The 19,678-nt window shown below is 41.3% G+C and overlaps 1 protein-coding gene across 2 annotated transcripts in view; it reads left to right on the plus strand.

Annotated features, from left to right (window-relative positions):
• Window positions 1-19,678, plus strand: part of LOC124545200 — a 100,574-nt gene that overhangs the window by 36,817 nt on the left and 44,079 nt on the right. The window lies entirely within an intron of this gene.

Here is a 19,678-nt window from a genome sequence, read left to right on the forward strand (position 1 = left end):
TGCAAATACAAACAATTTTGGTTTATTTTTTGGCAACTCATTACTAGATAAATGTGTAATGTATTCACAGGTGCATATACAAAGAGTACATAGTAAATTCCTAAAGTTATTCAAACAAACCCAGAGTAAATAAAGTGTAATCATCATGAAGATCAGTAAGTGTTTAGATCACAAAAAACAACATAATGTAACCTATAACTTGCAGCTGCTTATTTGCAGATGACCTTGCTGTCTTGATAACATCAGAAACAATAGAGATTTTGAGATAAACTAATGATTGTCAAAAACTGTATGAACTGGTAAAGTTGTTGATTGTGTAATTCTAACCCCCCTATGTATCAGTCAAATTATGGGACCTATGTTTTGCATAGAATCATAACATGCTAATGGAACAAGCTGTAAATGCTGTTAATTCCCTTGAGGCCACAGTTGATTCTAAAATATGTTGGAATAATCTTATTGATTAAGTGGTGAGAAAAATTAGTAAGGGTATATTTTGCTCTGATGAAACTACACCTCTGTGCCAATATTCCTGTTCTCAGAACTGCTTATTATGCCTTGATACACAGTTACATAACACATGGTACCGTTTTGTGGAGTCACCAGAGGGTAGAAACCAATGTTTTTAAATTAGAAAAAGGCAGTAAGAATAATATACAACATGGCACCTAGACCTTACCTTAGGAAACTGCTCCGCCATCCTTTTTTTTTATTTTGCAGTGTGTATTGCCTGCCAAGTAGAACTATAACAACTACCAAAATTATGACTTATGTCACAAGCACAATTCCAGGGACAAGCATGACCTAATAAAATTTGGAGATGCAACAAAAAGTAGTATGGGAAACATGCAAGCTTGTTGCACAGTTGGAACAGTGTTGCACAAATGCTGTATAGATCACTTAACAAAATGTTATTAGCTGGTGCTCCATCATCAGACATTTGTGAAACAGAGGATACACAATCATGTAGTAAAAGCAACAGTGCTGCCAGGACACATCACAAAAATATCCACAGATTACAAGTAAAGGACACATACCAGATATATCAAGTTTTACAGATGAACTGAAGTTATATAATACATATGTAACTGACAGAGGCAGATTGATGGTTGTACAGTGATAACAGCAGCATGAAACAAAATTCTATTGGTAGGCAGCGATGGTGTATCCTTAGTGGCACTACACATTGCTAAATGACTAACAATTACTTATGTGGAACAATTTTTTAAAGAACTGCATAAAGTCAAATAGACAGAAAAATCTAGCTGACAGTGCAAAACATACATATAATTAAATTTGTGGCTTATAACACCAACACGACAGACAAAAATGTTAAAATAATTTTACATAGGTAAAACAGAAAAACATTTTTGGGACTGTACAGATGTTTACAGTGTCCTTGTTCCATGATGACAAAAATTGTAACTGATGGTCCATATAACAATGTGAATAATTAAATATGGGACTACTGTTCGCTATGTTCCATCATAAGATCTTTAAAATCAAAAACATCTAGCGGGTATGGTGAAATATCAGCAAAGAATGTGACTCTGTAACATATTAAGCTGTGTGTGTAACCAGTCATTTATCAGTGGAATATTTCCTGAATGGTTGACATATGCTGAAGTTAAGCCACTGTTTAAGAAGGGAGATAAAGAAATAGTGTCACATTTCTGTCCAATTTCACTTTTTGCCAGCAGTCTCAAAAATTTTTAGAAAAGGTAATGTACAATCGGCTTTATAATCAGCTTATTGCAAATAACATGCTGTCAAAGTCACAGTTCAGATTTCTAAAGGGTTCTGATATTGAGAAGGCTATCTACACTTACAATGAAAATGTACTTCATTCATTAGACCAAAAATTGCAGGCAACTGGTATATTTTGTCATCCGGCAAAGGAATTTGACTGTGTAAATCACAATATCCGTTTAAGTAAATTAGAATATTATGGTGTAATAGGAAATGTTGCAAAATGGTTCAAATCTTATATCTCTGGCAGGAAACAAAGGGTGGTATTAGGAAAGAGACGTGTATTAAGCTATCAGGCATCATCCAACTGGAAACTAATTGCATGTGGGGTCCCACAAGGTTCCATCTTAGGGACCTTACTTTTTCTTGTGTGTATCGATGACATTTCATCAGTAACATTACCAGATGCCAAGTTTGTTTCGTTTGCCAATGATACAAACATTGAAATAAACAGCAAATCAAGTGTAGTCTTAGAAAGATCGGCTAATAAACTATTTGTGGACGTTAGTCACTGGTTCCTAGCCAATTCTTTGTCACTAAACTTTGAAAAAACACACTACATGCCGTTCAGAACTTGTAAAGAGTGTCCCACGAGTATATGCCTAACATATGATGACAAGCAGATAGAAGAAGTGGACAATGTTACATTCTTGAGATCACAGCTTGATGATAAATTCAACTGGGAGGAGCACACCACAGAACTGCTGAAGTGTCTAAACAAATCTTTTTGCAATGCGAATTCCGTCAGACATAAGGGATATAAAAATGAAAAAGTTGGCATACTATGCTTACTTTCCCTCCATAATGTCATACGGGATTTTTTTGGGGTAATTCATCAAGCCAAGCTAAAGTTTTTCAGGCACAGAAACATGCAATAAGAGTTATATGTGGTGTGAACTCAAGAACATCCTGCAGAGGCCCATTTAGGGAACTACGGATACTAACTACTGCTTCCCAATATATTTATTCCTTCATGAAATTTGTCATTAAAAATGTATCACTTTTTCAAACCAACAGTTCTGCTCATGGAGTCAATATTGGAAATAAGAATAATCTTCACAAGGATTTAAAGTCACTTACTCTTGTACAAAAAGGTGTATATTATTAAGGAACACACATTTTCAGTAATTTGCCAGCATCCATAAAAAGCTTAACAACCAATGAAATTCATTTTAAGACAAGCCTCAAGGATTTGTTGGTGGCCAACTCCTTCTTCTCCATTGACGGATTTCTCAGTATAACCAAGACACACAAAGAATGTACATAAAGTCCAGGAACCTTTCAATTATTTATTGCACATGAACCAAACATTGCACAGATATCATATATATGTCATTTTGAATAAAAACCCTGAAAGTTATTTTTCGTGTGTACCATCACAGCGTAGTTTGGTAATTTGCTGATAGCAAGCGCTTGTCGCAAACTTGGCGAGTTTAGGTGCAGAGCAAGCTTTCTGTGTGTTGGAGTGTCAAACAAGTGTGCTACAGCTGTTCAATGAATGTTTAGAGCCAAGTATGGTAAGAAGCCACCAACAAGGAAAGCCATTTACCACTGGCACAACAAATTCGTTACAACAGGTTGCTTGTGCCTGGCAAAGAGGAGGGGACATCCCAGTGTGAGTCAAGTGAATGTGGAGCGTGTACGAGAGACATTCATAAGGAGTCCAAAGAAATCAGTGCACTGTGCATCCCGTGAACTTGAAATGGCTCCAATGACAGTGCGGAAAGTCCTGCGACAGAAGCTGTCTATGACACCATTCACATTGGAGCTAGTGCAGAAGCTCAATGATGATGACAATGACAAGCGTTTTGAGTTTTGTTCACAGTTGCAACAATTGAATGAGGATGTGACTGGCATTGTTGATCACTTAATTTTTAGTGATGAAGCCACTTTTCACACTAATGAGAAAGTGGACAGACATAATTGTAGGATCTGGGGTACAAAGCATCCACCCGAATGCACTGGATTTGAGCATGATTCCACAAAGGTAAATGTTTTTTTTTGCCTTGTCACGTTGAAAACTATATGGGCCATTCTTCTTCACTGAGAGCACTGTCACTGGGTATTCCTACTTGGGCATGTTGCAGCAATGGCTGATGCCTCAAATGCAATTGGACTCTCCATTCATCTTTCAGCAGGATGGGGCTCCACCCCATTTTCATCGTGAAGTTCATGGGTGCCTGAACACAGAGCTGCTGCATCGATCGATTGGCCATGATACAGAAGGGGACAGCTGTTTCATGAAATGGTCTCCCCAATCACCAGATCTCACTGCATGTGACTTTTTTCTGTGGGGATACATTAAAAATCTGCTGTATGTATTGCCTCTACTACGTGATGCAGCATAGCTCCGGAAGAGAATGTGACTGCCACAGTCAACAATGCTGTGCTGGGACGGATATGGCAAGAATTCGTTTACCATATTGACGTCTGCTGGGTCACTCATCGAATGTTTGTAAAAAAACTTTTCTGAGTTTCTCTTCAAAATACAAACCATATTGATGTCTGCTGTGTCACTCATCAAATGTTTGTAAAAAAACTTTTCCGAGTTTCTCTTCAAAATACAATGTTTATGACATCTGTACAATGTTTACTTCTTGTGCAATAAATAATTGAAAGTGTCCCCAGCCTTTATGTGTGTGTGTGCTGTGATACATTTTTGAATAGGTCTTTAGGAGAGGAAATGAATTACTGAATAAAAAATACAGGGTCCCATTTAAAAAAGTCATACCTCTGTTCATATCTTTGTAAAAAACAAAGCTGCAATGAAGTCATTCATGCTGATTGATGTCCCCCTGGCAGCTAAAGAACATTTGCTTGAAACATTTTGTAATTTGCATCTGGAGAAACAGTTATTTAGGGTGGTCAAGATAAATGGGACACCCTGTATATAAAGTACAATCTAACTTCTGCACCATTTCAGTGCAGTAATGTGTTCATTGTAAATAAGTATTGTAGTAGTTCTATTTTACATTTATTACTTTATAAATAAAATGAACATTTGTTTTAGTTGTAAATATTTGTCATGTATTATTGTTTTTCTGACATGCTCTACATCCAGGACCTCCTCACTATGGATCAATTGGAATGAAAGTAAATCTAATCTAATCTAATCTTAAGAGTACCATTGTGAATATGGGCAACCATCAGCCGAATAATGGAATGACAACTATGAAAATTTGTGCTGGCAGACTCACACCTGAATTTCCCACTTATCATTAATGGTAAATGGGAAATCTGTGTTCAAGTCCTGGTCTGCCACAGTTTTAATTGTCATCATTCCATTATATAGCTGATGGTTGTCCATTTTTGCAACTGCAAACACGTTTCATGTACATGTAGTGGCTGTAGTTGCTGCAATGTCTTTTCCTTCTGACATGTATGCATGTCTGTAGGAACATTGCATCATACTTCTGAACAACACAGGCACTGCATTATCATAATGCAACAAACACACAATCTGGAACAGTTTTATTTTACATAAGTAAAATAATCAGTCTTGCTTTAAAAAAAATGTACAGACATATAAAGCATAACCATTTACATATGACATTATAAAAAGATGTGGCATGAAAAATAAAGGTACAGTTTAATATTTACAACTCACATTCTGGTGCCATAATATACATATTGTGGAAAGAATTACAAACCTAACATATTAAGATCACTAAAATGAAGCTGTACATCAGACAACCCGAAGATCATGACATCTTGATATATTCAAAATATATCCGTTTTATAAATACATAAAATAAGAAGAAAGCAAGGTGGCAAAATAGGGACTGTGGTCTGTCAAATATTATGTAGCCAATATATTACTAAAAGTATCAAAAGCCAGTGGTGACTGAAGTGCAACTGTTCGTTCAGTATTGCAAATGTATCCTTCTGGAAGAGATAGAGATCTACATGCACCAATTACATGACCCATTATACAAAGCATAAAAATGTTTTGTGTACAATCAGTAAAACTCTTTAATGTCACACCTCAGCATAGAAGGAACCTACCAATACAGTAATTCAACAGGAAGGTAAAAGAATTTCTGTTAGAACCAAATGTCTGTGAATCTGATGAATTTCTGACTGATGCGAAAAAAATGGTGTGTCTGAAATACGCGCATTCTTGTACTTGTAGAGTATTTTGCATAAGTGATCTGTAGCATTATATATTTTTCATTCAGAGATTAAAAATTTTCTGTATAAATTTTTACATCTATATTGTACTTCATATCTGCAATAACACAGTTTGCCTCTGAGGTCCGTACAATAATAAAAAATTCATTCAGTCACCTTCATTAAAACAGTTTGACTTAGATATGGTAATGGAAAGTCCTCATGGAATATAATTAAAGCAGTAAAGGTAACAACTCACCAAATAGTTGTGGCACATTTTTCAGATCTATGGAACCCACATACACATTACTACTACTATGTTGTCAGGCCCAGTGGACTGCACATTTCTACAAGTTTCCTCCTCCACTGTATTCTGTCCATTGCTGCTATCTGCCATTCATTCACATCTATTGACACTTGGTTTAAATCTTCATGGAGGCCATCCCTCCAATGCTTCTTGGGTCTCCTTGGGGTCTCCTCCCTATAAGTGTGAAACCCAGGAGCTTTCAAGGCCATCTGTGATCCTTCATCCGGGCCACATGGCTGGCCCACTGCATTCGTTTGGCTTTGACAGTTCCTGCTATGTTGGGCTGCTGGTATAGTTCCTCAAGCTCTTGGTTGCATCTGATCCTCCATTCCCCTGTATCTGCATCCAGAACAGGCCTGAAGATCTTCCGAAGCACTTTTCTCTCAAAAACAAGAAGCTTATGGAAGTCCTGTTCCAGATATTCCATGTCTCACAGCCATATAGAACAACAGGCTAGATCAGGGTTTTGTACGGTCGAATCATGAACTGTCTGGAGAGATATCTGAACTGAAGCAGTTGTGCTAGGCTGTGGTAAGATTGGTTTCCTGCTTGTATTCTGGCATTGATCTCTGCTTCACATGATGAGTTCTCAATGAAAAGTGCCCCTAGGTATTTGAATTCATACACTCTCTTACAGGACTGGTCTCCAACCTGCAGTGATTGTACATGACCAGCAGTCTGACAATGACCACGCATCTTAACGAGGTACTCTGTCTTGGCTTCGTTTATGTTTAACCCAAATTTGCTGGCAGCCTTCTTTAGTACTTTGGTCATTTGCTCCAACTCCTCTTCAGTCCTAGAGAGTAAACAGATGTCATCTGCACAGGCAAATATGCCAGTCTCTTTCCTTTGATTTCAATCCCTTCATTCTCTTGGAAGGTCCCACATACGATCTTCTTGAGGGCAAAGTTGAACAAGATGGGGGACAACCCATCTCCTTGCATGAGCCCTGTCACAATTTCAAATTCCTCAGTTACATGATTCCCATCTTCACCTTTGCATGTGTTTCGTTCAGACAGATCTTTATCAGATTGATGAGTTTCTCTGCCATGCCGAACTCCCTTAAACAGCTGAGCAGGCTATTGCGATGTATGCAATCATAGGCCTTCTTAAAACCAACAAATAAAATGTGCAAATCTTTACCATATTCACCCAGTTTCTCAGTGAGCTGCCAGAGACTGAAGATGTGATCTAGTGTTGACCGTCATGGCCAGAAACCTCCCTGGTACTCCGCAATCACCGATTCTGCCACTGGCTGAATTCTATGTATGAGGCAATTGGACAAGATCTTATAGCAGACATTAAGCAGGGTGATTCTTCAATAGCTGTCACATTCAGTTTATCGCCCTTCTTATGTATTGGACAAATCAGAGCTGTTTTCCATTCTGCTGGTAATTCTTCTTTGGTCCATATTGCCTGTATCAGTCAGTGTATTCTTTCTACAAGTTTCTCTCCTCCTTCCAGGATTATTTCAGCCCGTATTCCATCTTCATCTGGAATCTTATTCTGCTTAACGTGTCTGATTCTGGGTTTTATCTCATCCAGAGTAGGTGGTGGACACACTGCATCGGCTGTAATTGGGTTCTGGAAATCAAACTGCAGTTAGAGTTCATCACAATTTAGCAGCTGTCGAAAGTACTTTTTCCATTTCTCAGCTATGTCGCTATCGTTAGTCAGGATCTTATCATGGGAATCTTTGACAAATTTCTCCTTGGCCTGGTGACCTTTGCAGAGGTACTTCACCTTCAGAAACATTTCCCTAGTCTTTTGTCCTCTGAAGTCTGTTTCTGCTTCAGTGATTATATCCCTTATGTATTTCCTCTTTGCTCTTCTCAGAGTTGCTTGTGTAGTCTTTCGGACCTCCTCAGATTGTGCTTTGCCCTGTGCCAGATTTTTCCCCTTCAGCCACTTGCTCCTGGCTTCCTTCCTCCTTTCCAGAGCATCTGCACGTTCCTTTGCAAACCAGATCTTCTTGCCCACTGTGTTTCCCATGAGTGTTTCCTTTGTTGTATCCCTAACTGAGCTCTAGATGTTTTCTCACATTAGTTCAAGGTCCTGATTCATGTCCAGTTCACTGAGTGCTTCAAAGTGGTTACTAAGTTGCACCTGGTATTTGGTCTTTGTTGCTTCATCTTTTAGTTTCTCCACATGGTACATTTCCACTCTTTTTAACTTAGGCCCCATTCTTCCTTTACACTGTATGTTTAAAAAGCCTCTGACCAGGAAATGATCACTCCCACCTTTGGCACCCCGTGCTGTCCAACACCCATCTCTTGGCTCTGAGATCAATGGCAACATGGTCTATTTGATTTATAGTTCTCCCATCTGGTGACACCCAGGTTCCTTAATGTATATTTTTCCGCTGGAAGTTTGCTGGAGATGAACAACCCTAACGATGTAGCGAAGCCGATGAACCTAACTCCATTATCATTGCTTAGGTTGTGTAGACTGTGCCTTCCTGTTGTGTCTTGGAATATTTGTTCTTTCCGAGCCTTGGCATTCATATCACCAAGGAGGATCCTCAGGTGTCCATTTGGTATAGCGTCCATCACTGCCTCTAGTTGTGCATAGAACTCTTCTTTCACTTCACTTTTGCTCTCCTCCGTGGGAGCATGACAGTTCACAAAAGTCATCTTAATATGCTTTACATCCAGTGTTACAACAGATGTTTTTGGGTTGACGGAAACGAACACTGAAACATTAGTGGCCAAAGTCTTACTGACGCAGAAACCAGTGCCTAACAGATGAACTCGTTCACAGGCTTCATACAGAATAGTACAGTTTTCAACATTAATGCTGCCAGCATCCTCCCACCAGATTTCTTGCAGTGCAACTAGGTCTAGTTTGTGCCTCTGAATTTCTTTGACAACACTGATTGCAGCTCCTGTCTTGTACAGACTCTTTACATTCCACGTTCCAAATCATATACTGTTTCTTTGCCATTGATGTCGTCTATTTTTGTCAGTAATGTTCCGAGACTTACTTGTAGTCTTGAAAGCATTTTTAATTTTTTATGAAGAGAGGGTACTGGCCTCTCACCCAACCTGCGGTGTTATCCTCACAGCTTTCGGGATTGCTGGCTTTTCTTAAGGAGTGGGCTCTCCTCAGGAGTTGTGTTAGAAGTAGGAATAAGAAAATTGGAAAGACACCCTCGGGTCTCGAAACCTAATACTGTTGGGGTTGAAAAAGCAAGAGTTGGCCAAGGGAGGCCGACAGGGAAGGAGAAAGAAGGAGCCTGACACAAGTAAGTGGAAGCAATGTCAGACTTAACTCAGGTCCCTGCGGACGCCACCCGCGCACTTCTAGCTGAAGTCCCTTGGGGACTCCACACACACGTACATACACATATTCTTGCACAAAAATACACACCTGGATGACTTCGTTGTCCAGGTGCTGGCACTGTAATTTGTCTGGGTTGAGGGGTGGCATTATGTGCAGTGAGTAAAGGGAGGAGGTGGGGAATGGGAAGGTTGGCTGGGGAAGGGTGTGTGATAGCCGAGACGGAGAGATGAGCTCATCTGGCTGCAGATAGGGGGAGCTGTGTGTGACACATAGTGATGTGATGAAGTGGACTGGGAGGAGGAGATAGAAAAGAGGAAGAGAGAGATTGTGGGGAAGAGGGTACAGGAGAAGTGAAATTTGGTGCTGGAGCAGGGATGGAGATGGATGAGAGGCAGAGGCTACCAGAGATTGAGACCAGAAGGATTATGTGATTGAAGGATATGTTGCAAGTACAACACCACCTACATAATTGAAGGAATCTGATGGTGGAAGGAGGAATCTAGATGGCAAGGGTTGTGAAACAGCCACTGAAATTGAATAGGTTGTGGTCAGCAGCATGTTCTGGTAAGGTTGCTTAAATCCATTCTTGGCCACAGTTCAGCAGCGAGCATTCATTTGGGTGGACAGGTGGTTGGTGGTCACAGCTAAATGAAATGTCATGCTGAAATTACAACAGAGCTGGTATACTGGTCTCGGACAAAAAACATGGAAACACCATAAGAAATACATGCTCAAACATAAGTGCAGATATTAGTCGAGCCTGTAGGTTGCACTGTTGCATTTGACCACTAATGGCACCCATGCAATCTCCTCAATATATTGCAAGTGTCAGTCATGGTCAGAACAGTGTTCTGTGCTGTTGTGAGTTCATTATGGTATGTCAGAGCTAAGCGAATTCGATCATGGGTAAATTGTTAGTGCTCAGGTATGGGGAGTGCATCCTCAACCAAGGGAAATGAAGGGCTGGTGTTTCAAGAGGCCCCATATCAAAGATTTATGCCACATAAAGTTCTTTCTGTCTAGGGGTCTGATTCTTGAAGCTGAAATGTTCACATTTTAGGTCCTCATGGTTGAATTAATCTAAATAATTCTGAAGATTGTTTTTGCAGAATTTTTGTTTTTACATTGATTTATTTTGTCACATTTTACTATATCACACAGTCTTTGGAATTTTTGCATTAACAAAGCCGACATTACACTGTTTGCCCAAAATACGACCTATCACATCAGTGGCATGCTTACTACTGCCTCACTTTGCAGTAATAACAATATTCCACAGGGTTTACAATTTTTATTGACAAATGAATTTTTATTAGTTTTGATTATTATTTCGTAAATTAATCCAGAAATAAAAATAATAAACAGTACTAGATTGTGTAATAAATAATAAAAATTTTAAGTGTGCCAAATAATTCGTAATTTCAAATGTTTCTAAGAAAACAATAATTTTAACCATACATTCAGAACTAGTATTTATTGATTATAACATCCAAAATAATAATTGTTATTCACAAATCTTAGTTTAAAATATAACATATTATGTATAAAATTATATGAATTTTTTCAGAAAAGCTACTGAGCTAATACTGACCTGTCCAAAATTCGAAAAATATTACTGGTATTGACTACTACTGTTGAGGAAAAGTAATGCTAGTGGAGGATGTCCCATTACAAGGGAGAGAGTACCTTGTATGTGTTCTTGTGCAAGACACCATTGCCAAACTATGCTGACATAGTGGGACTCCTGAAAAGTAAAGCTACTACTCTATGATGGCACAGCCAAGACTGTGACACAGTTGATGTAGTGGAAAGACTGTGACACTGACATGGTGATGTCATGATTTCCCAACAGCCATATGTCATGCCTTGGTTCTGCTTTGATTTGGGGGAGGGAAAGTGCTGCCATTTCAGGAACAATGGCAGACTGAGTTCACATAAATACTTCCAATTTTACAAACAGTACCACTCACTTCCTGGAACCAGCTTTGAGAGGAAGACTACATATGGCATCAACCTGAAATGGGTCATCAAGCTTTCATTGTTAAATGCTGTCTTCAATAGATGCAGGACTGACACCTGACTCTGGCCTTATTGTAAACTTGTGAATAAACTTATGTTAATCTTATGCTTTTGATTTATTGGAAGGCTTCCACTTGGTTCCTACTCACTGTCTTGTTGCAACCTTGCCTGGCTGTGGAGAGCTGAATGGCGTCCTGTGCACTAGAAGTACGATTCTGCTAGTCACCATAGAGGTCATTCACCCCTGACCTTTACATTTGGTGTCAGAAGCATTCCTGCGATGGACATCTACATCAAGGACAATGTCAACATTTGCAGTATGCAGCATCAAGAACTCAGTTGGGTGAATGCAGTAACTGGTCTTCTTGTTTCGTGTGTACAAGTGTAGTGATGGGCTGACAAGAGTGCTATAGAAACTGGAAGGCAAAATTTGTTAGGGCTGGAGAAGTTTCGGTGTAATAGTAGGGAAAACTATGCTGGCATGTGACTGGTGAACAGCACATAGTGCAACCTGTTATGCCACAGTGCACTGTGTACAGTCAACACCAGTTACATGTCATATGTGCCAGAAGTATGGCTATTGGGCAAAGCAATGGGATGACTCAAGATGGCTCATGATTAAAAGTAAGGATTAAAAGTAGTGTTTAATGTCACAATTGCCTATTTTGTGTAGTGACCCAGGGGGTGTGGGGCCACTATGGTGTGGAGGCAGTGGAGTGGCGGAGTGTTCAGGCAATAGTGCTGACCAGTGGTGGCTAGGAAAACCCAGCTGAAAGGTAAAACTCCTTTATTCTGTCTTGTGCTACAATGATGAAAATGCTGTGATGCCGTGGCATGCCCTGCTGCAGGCTTATGGTGTGCCAGCTATACCATCAGCAATGAAAGTTCACAGCGGTGTGCTGGACATGTGATGTCTGCATCCTACTCTCCTGGCACTGTTTGCTTCACTCGGCAGTACTTTCACCAGCTAGCTTTGTGCAGTTGTGAATGAAAAATGCCAGTGATGCAAACATCTATCCAAATTCTTGCAGTGGTCCACTGTGGAAGAGAGGCTTACCCCAGTGTGGGTGAATGGTGTTGACACCACCCTGGCTGCAAACCACTACCCTCCAAGGCAGAAGTTCAGCTTCTGCTGTGGAGCCTGTAGATGACTCATACAGTGTACTGCTCCAAGTCCACGGGTGTGGGCTTAACCCCACGAGCTGGCATGGTTGAGATGGCAGCCAAGACTGGAGTCACCTGCTCACAAGCTCATAACGTGGTGGAGATTTCTAATCGATATTAATAAGCTTGTGGCCTCTGTTGGATGATTGGTCACCACTGTTCTGTCTTCTGTTGGCATCACCTGTGGGGTGTTCAATGCGGAATTGGCCATCTATTGGGCCCTCCGTTTTATTAAACAGTCCTCCCTCACCCAAGTTTTGTTATATACAGATTCACCACTTGGTGTTTTTCCCACCACCCCCTGGTCTCTGCCATCCATGACCTTCACACTGATCTTGGTGATGCTGCTTGTTCAGTTGATTCCATTTGGATTTCTGGCCATGTAGGTATCCTAGTATTGAACTTGCTGATCAGTTGGCTGGGGGGAGGGGGAGGTTGAGGGGCAGCCACCTACCTCTCCCCCCCCCCGCCCCCAACCACCACCACCTCATTCTCTGTGTCCCCTCCAGGTGCATATTTGCAGCTTTACATCAAATTTGTTTTTACTTAACTGTGGGCTGACTCCTTTGAGGCTTCTTCCCTGTATATTAAACTTTGTGCCACCAACGGGCTCCTACCATGTGGTGTACTTCCCTCTGTCTCTCTTGACAGAGGAGTCTACCATCCTCTACTGTCTTCGTATTGGCCATACTAGGTTGACCTATACTAGGTTTTTTAATCTGCAATGAGCCTCCTCCCCCCCCCCCCCCCCCCTCCCCTTTGGAGCTGCAGGGCTCTGCTCACGGTGACGGATTACCCCCGCCTTTTGGCCCTTCACAATAAATATGCCCTTGTCTCAGGTGTTAGGGGACAACCCTTGCGTATTTACATCTATCCTTGGTTTTCTGTGTGATAATGGTTTTTACTCTCAGGCTTAAGTCCTTGAATTTTTCTTAGCCATTTGAGTTCCTCAGTTAGTGTAGGCATCGGTTATGGGGGCCTTGACCTTGCAGCCAGGTTCTCCCCACCATTTGTCTACATTTATCTAATCTGTTGTGCTGTTTTGTCCCCTCTTTTCTTGCGTCTTCTTCCCCTGGTGTTGTCCCCATTCTGTCATGATAATAGTATGGTGTGAGTGTCAGGACGGGTCAGTGGTGGTGCCGGTGTGCCACCATGCGTAGCTTTTCTGGTGCACACTTGCTCTCCTCATTCCCACCTACCTCCCTCTTGTTCTGTCCTCTTCCTGCTGCCCTGTTGTCCCTTTTCCCTCTTTGTTCGCAAATTATCCCTTCCCCTTGATTGGACTGTGCTGTTTGTGTTGTTTCTCTCATAATTTTTTCCATCCTAGAGCATGGGACCAATGACCTTGCTGTTTGGTCCCCTGCTCCAAATCAACCACTTAACCAACCAACTATTTGACTGAGAACACACCCCACCACTCTATTAAAAGCATCACTGAACAAGACAAACTATTTCTCATAGTTCAGAGAAATTAGTACTGGACTTTACACTTTTTTTAACTTCTCAAATGTGTCTTGCCATTTCTTTGTCCATTGGAATTTTATTCTCTTTCTTAACAGTCACATATGTGGTACTGACATATCTGTATATCCTTATATGATTTTTCTGTAATAATTTACTAAACCAAACCAAGACTGAAGCTTCTCAGTATTGTCGAAATTGGAAATTCCTGCACTGGCTGCACTGACCTCAGATCCATCTTAAGTCCTTCACTGCTAATCACATGCCCTAAATATGCTATTGCTTCTAAAGCACAGTGACTTTTTCCTGTGCTCAGAGTTGAATGCACTGCTTGTAACCTAAAACCCTCTCACAAACATTGTTTATGTTTTGCCACATTTTTATATAGTTATATGATTTAGGTATACCATTCACTGGTGAGGTTTCAGTCCCATCAGTATTCCATATAATCAACTCTTAAATGTTATTGGAGCATTCTTCAACCCAAATAGTGTCCTACAATATTGTTAGTGACCTCAGGGGACTGAGAGTGCTGTTTTCGGACAGTCCTCAGGGAATACCTCTGTCTAATGATACCCACTCCTCAGATCTGTGGTAGAGAAGTACTTACACTATCCCAAGTTTCCAATAGCTTCAGTGATATTTGCTATTGGATACACATCAGTCAGCATTTTACTGTTAAGATGTCCAGTCTTTAGTCACAGCAAAATCAGTGTGGTGACTTCTTTGGCACAACTGCCATAGCTGCCATGCAGGGCCTGTTAGTTGTTGATCAATGAATTCTTCCAGCAGTGGCTACAAATATCACAATATGTGGTAAGGTATACAAAATAGCAGTGACTCATTTCCTTTAGAGATATGGCACTGCGTTACATGTGTCATTGGTAAAGGCCTTTGAGGGTAAAACAAGACCTCAAACTCTAACAATAATTTCTCAATTTCCAATCTGTCCATATTTTAAGATTCCTACTTTCTTAGACAATGCAGTTTCACCAGTGGTATGCATATTTCTCTGGTGCACACTGACTGATTCCCTATTGACATCATCCAGGACTTCCAAATTAGGTACAAACATTCCTTTCATCAACTCTACTCCACCACCAAAATTATCCAAATTCATGGAAACCACTTTCCTGTCCACCTTATCCCATATGTGTACAGTGTTTCTCCTTACAGATCAGTGTGATGTGTCTAATACATCATTTTTCTGCAAGTGGTTTTTTGTATTAACTGGCCATTCTGGTTCCACATTTACACGGACCAACTTTCTGATGCCTTGTGTCACAATAACACGCAAATTAATCCTTTGTTTTGTCGACTACAGCTCAAGTGTTCACCCTTTAAGGTTGATGCACCTTGCAACAGTGCTTCAGTGGTGACAGGCTCCCCCCCCCCCCCCCTGCCTCCCTCACAGCCCCCATCCCTCCCCTGGAACAGTGTCCCTCTAAGTTCAACAACATCTGTGTCACCTAAGGTCAAATTTGACATGCTGCATTGAAACCATGCAGTGACCTTCACTTACCTGGGGCACAATTTCTACACATTGCTTAAAATGCTGAAACCCAACCTGAAAATGTATTATTTCTGACCCCAAAGACTCCATATCACTATCTCCAGTTCTACATAAATCATAGCGTTGAGGGTTCAATTGCCTCTTGCACATGAGTTCCATACTTGCTATCGACCCATGTGCACTTGTGTCCAATAAAAAATTGTGCGTTCTGCCCTTCACTACTCCCACTGTACTACGTTCTGCCTCTGCATCCATAATAGTTGCATCGAAATTTACCTGTAGCTTTGCACAGTAGCATGGGGTTCCCTCTTGGACTAAAACTTCCTTATTGATCCCTTGCTTCCCCTTACCATTCTTATGATCACATTGGTGGTGTCCAACCACATCACAGCTACCACACTGAGGTTGGCAACATTGCCTCTGCACAGGTCCCATCCTTTGACATCTGCAGTACCTCCTGTTAGTGGAAAATACTCTCCTCCTATTTCACATTCCTATTGCTACATCAGTTTCTTCAAACTCTGTTGCTAATCTGACCACAGAGTACAAATCCTTCAGGGTATACATTCTCACCCTTCTTGATGTATCAGGCAGAAAGCTACTTAAAATGCATTCAGTGCCCTCTGTTCTGCTTCCTGGAGCATGACTTTATTTGCCTCATCACTCTCCCCTTATTCACAGGTTAGCACATTAACCTTTCCTGTCTGCAAAATTCTCTGTTGACTCATTGTGTTTCCTTGACAGACTACACAATTGTTGGTGTAAAAAGCTCATGCTATTTTGCTTCTTGTACCGCTGTGACAGGCCTTGGTTCAGTTCATCAAATGTTTGTCCATCTCTTGGCCCCATCGTACATCTGACATATGTAATGTCTTCCCCTGTCAACCATAACTTTATCACCTGCAGTAACTGATCCTGCAACCATCATCAGTTCTAACTCTTAATTTCAGGTCATCCAAAAAAGACATTAAATTGATGCTCAACTTTCCAGAGAAAGGTATGATCAAACTGGTGGTGGCTAAGTCTAATAAAGAACTAAATTGCTCAGCTAATTCTAACTGTTCATTCCTAGATGCAAGCTTGTTATGTAAGTCCATATTATCTGCTCTGAATTGCTCAGTTTTATTAACAAATGCTTGAGCTACCTCCCATACCTAAGATAGTTGATACAAATTACCAGTTCTGATTCTGTTCACAGTGCAGAATGCCCTAGCAAATTACATTCACTGCATTTCACTGAATGTAAATAATCTACTTCATATTACCGCAGAACTGAGAGAGATGAGCTGGTTCCACTGTCTTTATAGACATAACTATCCAATTTCTATGAATCTCCAGCTCATAATATATATCCTCTGCACACAAAACAGGGAAAAAATCACAAAAACCAACAGTGTGCTCGCTCACCTCCCTGTGTGACAAAATTGGATGCCATGATTGCAAAGCCATGCTGTGACCTTGGTGACCAGGGGTGAGTGGTGATTCTGCAGTGTAGAGGCAGTGGACAGGTGGAGGGGTTGAGGCATCAGTGGTGGCCAGAGGTGGCCAGGAAAACTCAGCTGGAAAGTAAAACATCTTTATTCAGTCTCACACTACAATGAGGGAATGTTGCAATGTCATGGATATGCCTTCCTGCAGATGCATGATCTGCTGGCCACACTGTCAACTACAGAAGGCCGCAGCAGTGTGCTGGATGTGTGGTGTCTGTGTCCTGCTTTGCTGGCACTGTTTGCTCCACTCAGCAGTGCATGCCCCTGTTAGCTCTGTGTGCGAGAAATACCAGTGGCCTGAACATCTGTACAGGTTCTCGTAGAGGTCCACTGCTACCAGAAGAGATGTTCATCCCTGGTACAGGTGGATGGCAGTGGTACTACCTATGCTGTGAACTGCTGCCAACCAAACCAGAAGTTCAGCTGCTGCTTTAGAGCCAGGAGACAGCTCATCGACTTTACTGCTTCAAGTCCACAAATGCTGACTTAGCCCCGTGAGCTGATCTGACGGAGACGGCTGCCCAAACCAGTGCCAGCTACTCACAGGCCCATAACATGATGTAGACTTGCATGACTTTGGTATCTCGAAATGTTCTGTCAGAATGTGCATAACTCTGCTAGACTCACACTCACGATGTTCATCAGTGGTGACACATGACCATAGCCACCAGCCAAAATTTCATTATTCTTGTAAACTTTTGAATAAACTTGTGACAATTTTACCATAGAGGTTATTCGCCTTCCTTCCCTCCTCCCAACCTCTACAGCATGAAGCCTTCAACAACTACCATAACATAATCTTAACTGAAAGACCTCTCACAAAATCCAATGAATATCTGGTCATATGTGAAAGCTGTCAGTGGCATCAAGGTGAGTATCCAGACACTCCTGGATGACAGAATCTGTAATTGATGAAATTGTGGCAAAACTGCCAGAAAATATTAATATCTTTGCTTTTTTGTACTTCGTTTTACTTACTTTGGTTGTTGACTAGTTGGTGTGAGACATTCGTCATGACTGTTACCGTGATTGTCGAAAACTATTTCTTTGTGTTTTGATTTATCTTGTGCCAATAAAAATATTACATAGTGAAAGTAAATGGTGTTTTCTGTGTTATAAGTATAACACCCGCCATACTGGTGACCTGCGACGCGCAACATACGCCGATTCGACAATGTGGCCGTTTACTTTGACATCTCCACATCACTCGCCTTCCGCTCCTTTCAGACTACAACATGATACTAATTGTGCCTCCACACTGCCTTTCCACGGTTTCCTACACACAACACCGCCAACAACCGGGATAAAATTGGAAGATAGGTACAACGCCGTGGAGTTTTCTCTGTCATCAACAATGCCATTGTGGACTCTTTCAACATCGTCAGTGATGTCACCTGCTATGAAATCTTTTCCTACGTTTGTCTATAACAAACCAATCATGAGTGCTGTGCCTAAATTTGTGACTCACAGTGCATCGTATGTACAACCTCCTGTGACATGTAGTGTGCAACAGTGCCCCAACACTATGAACCTCACAGACTTTTCGAGCCCACAGATCACTTGGAGCTCCCCATATATTGCTGATAAATCAGTTTTGGACACATTCTCTCCCCACCCACTACAAGAATCACTACAAAAACAAAAGGGGAACAAATTTCAGTGACAACAATTACTGGTTGGACAGTCATTCTGCCCCGATTGTTTCCGCAGCCCCAGCTGCGCCTCCCGCACCAGCCATGTTTAAACCAGCCGGCACGAACGCCGCGAGTGACAGCTTCATAAACACTCCACCACTCCCGTCCGCTGTGCTATCAAATCTGTTACATCCACAACACAAGAGTGAGAAAATTCCTAAATTACCAAGGTTCACGATGGACAATCCGCATACGTGGTTTATTTTGGCAGAGACTGTATTCACTGCCCTAAACATTGATTCAGATAGTGCTAAATTTATTGCACTTATTAATGCCCTAGAGGACCACGCTGAGTGGGTACAGGACGTAGTGCTGTCGGCGGCCCCTGCATATCGTTACACACTGGCAAAACAACAGATCTTCGAACGTCTAGCTAAGACTATGCAAGAGTCTGTTTTATACATACTGCAAGATGTACATCTCAAAGACTCTACTCCTTCACAACTATGGCGACGTATCAGAGCAGTCTTTGATAGCAAAACTATGCCCGATGAAGCTTTTCTTTCTGGGTTGCAAAGCTTCTGCAAGCTATCCAACTGCAGCTCCTATCACACAATCAGGAACCTCTACAAGCGAAATTATTGCTGGCTGACGCCGCATATAAGATAATCAACAGAAGAAAGTTATCTATGTGTGCCCCCCTTGATATTATGCCTCTCCCGTGTGGCAGAGGCCGATCTTTCCAAGACAACAGACAGAGTACACTGGCTGAGCAGCAGATTCCACACCGTCCTTCACCATCTCATATCACAGCTTCAAGTGACGTCCTTCACCCGGTAACAACGCAGGATCAGCAAGTTTATCCTCTCTGCTGGTATCACTCTGTTTACGGTAGTACAGCTAGGAATTGCTGCTCACCCTGTGCAATGCGTCCAAACACACATGGCGG

Source organism: Schistocerca americana, chromosome 8 (genome assembly GCF_021461395.2).
Source record: "Schistocerca americana isolate TAMUIC-IGC-003095 chromosome 8, iqSchAmer2.1, whole genome shotgun sequence".
Taxonomy (NCBI): Eukaryota; Metazoa; Arthropoda; class Insecta; order Orthoptera; family Acrididae; genus Schistocerca; species Schistocerca americana.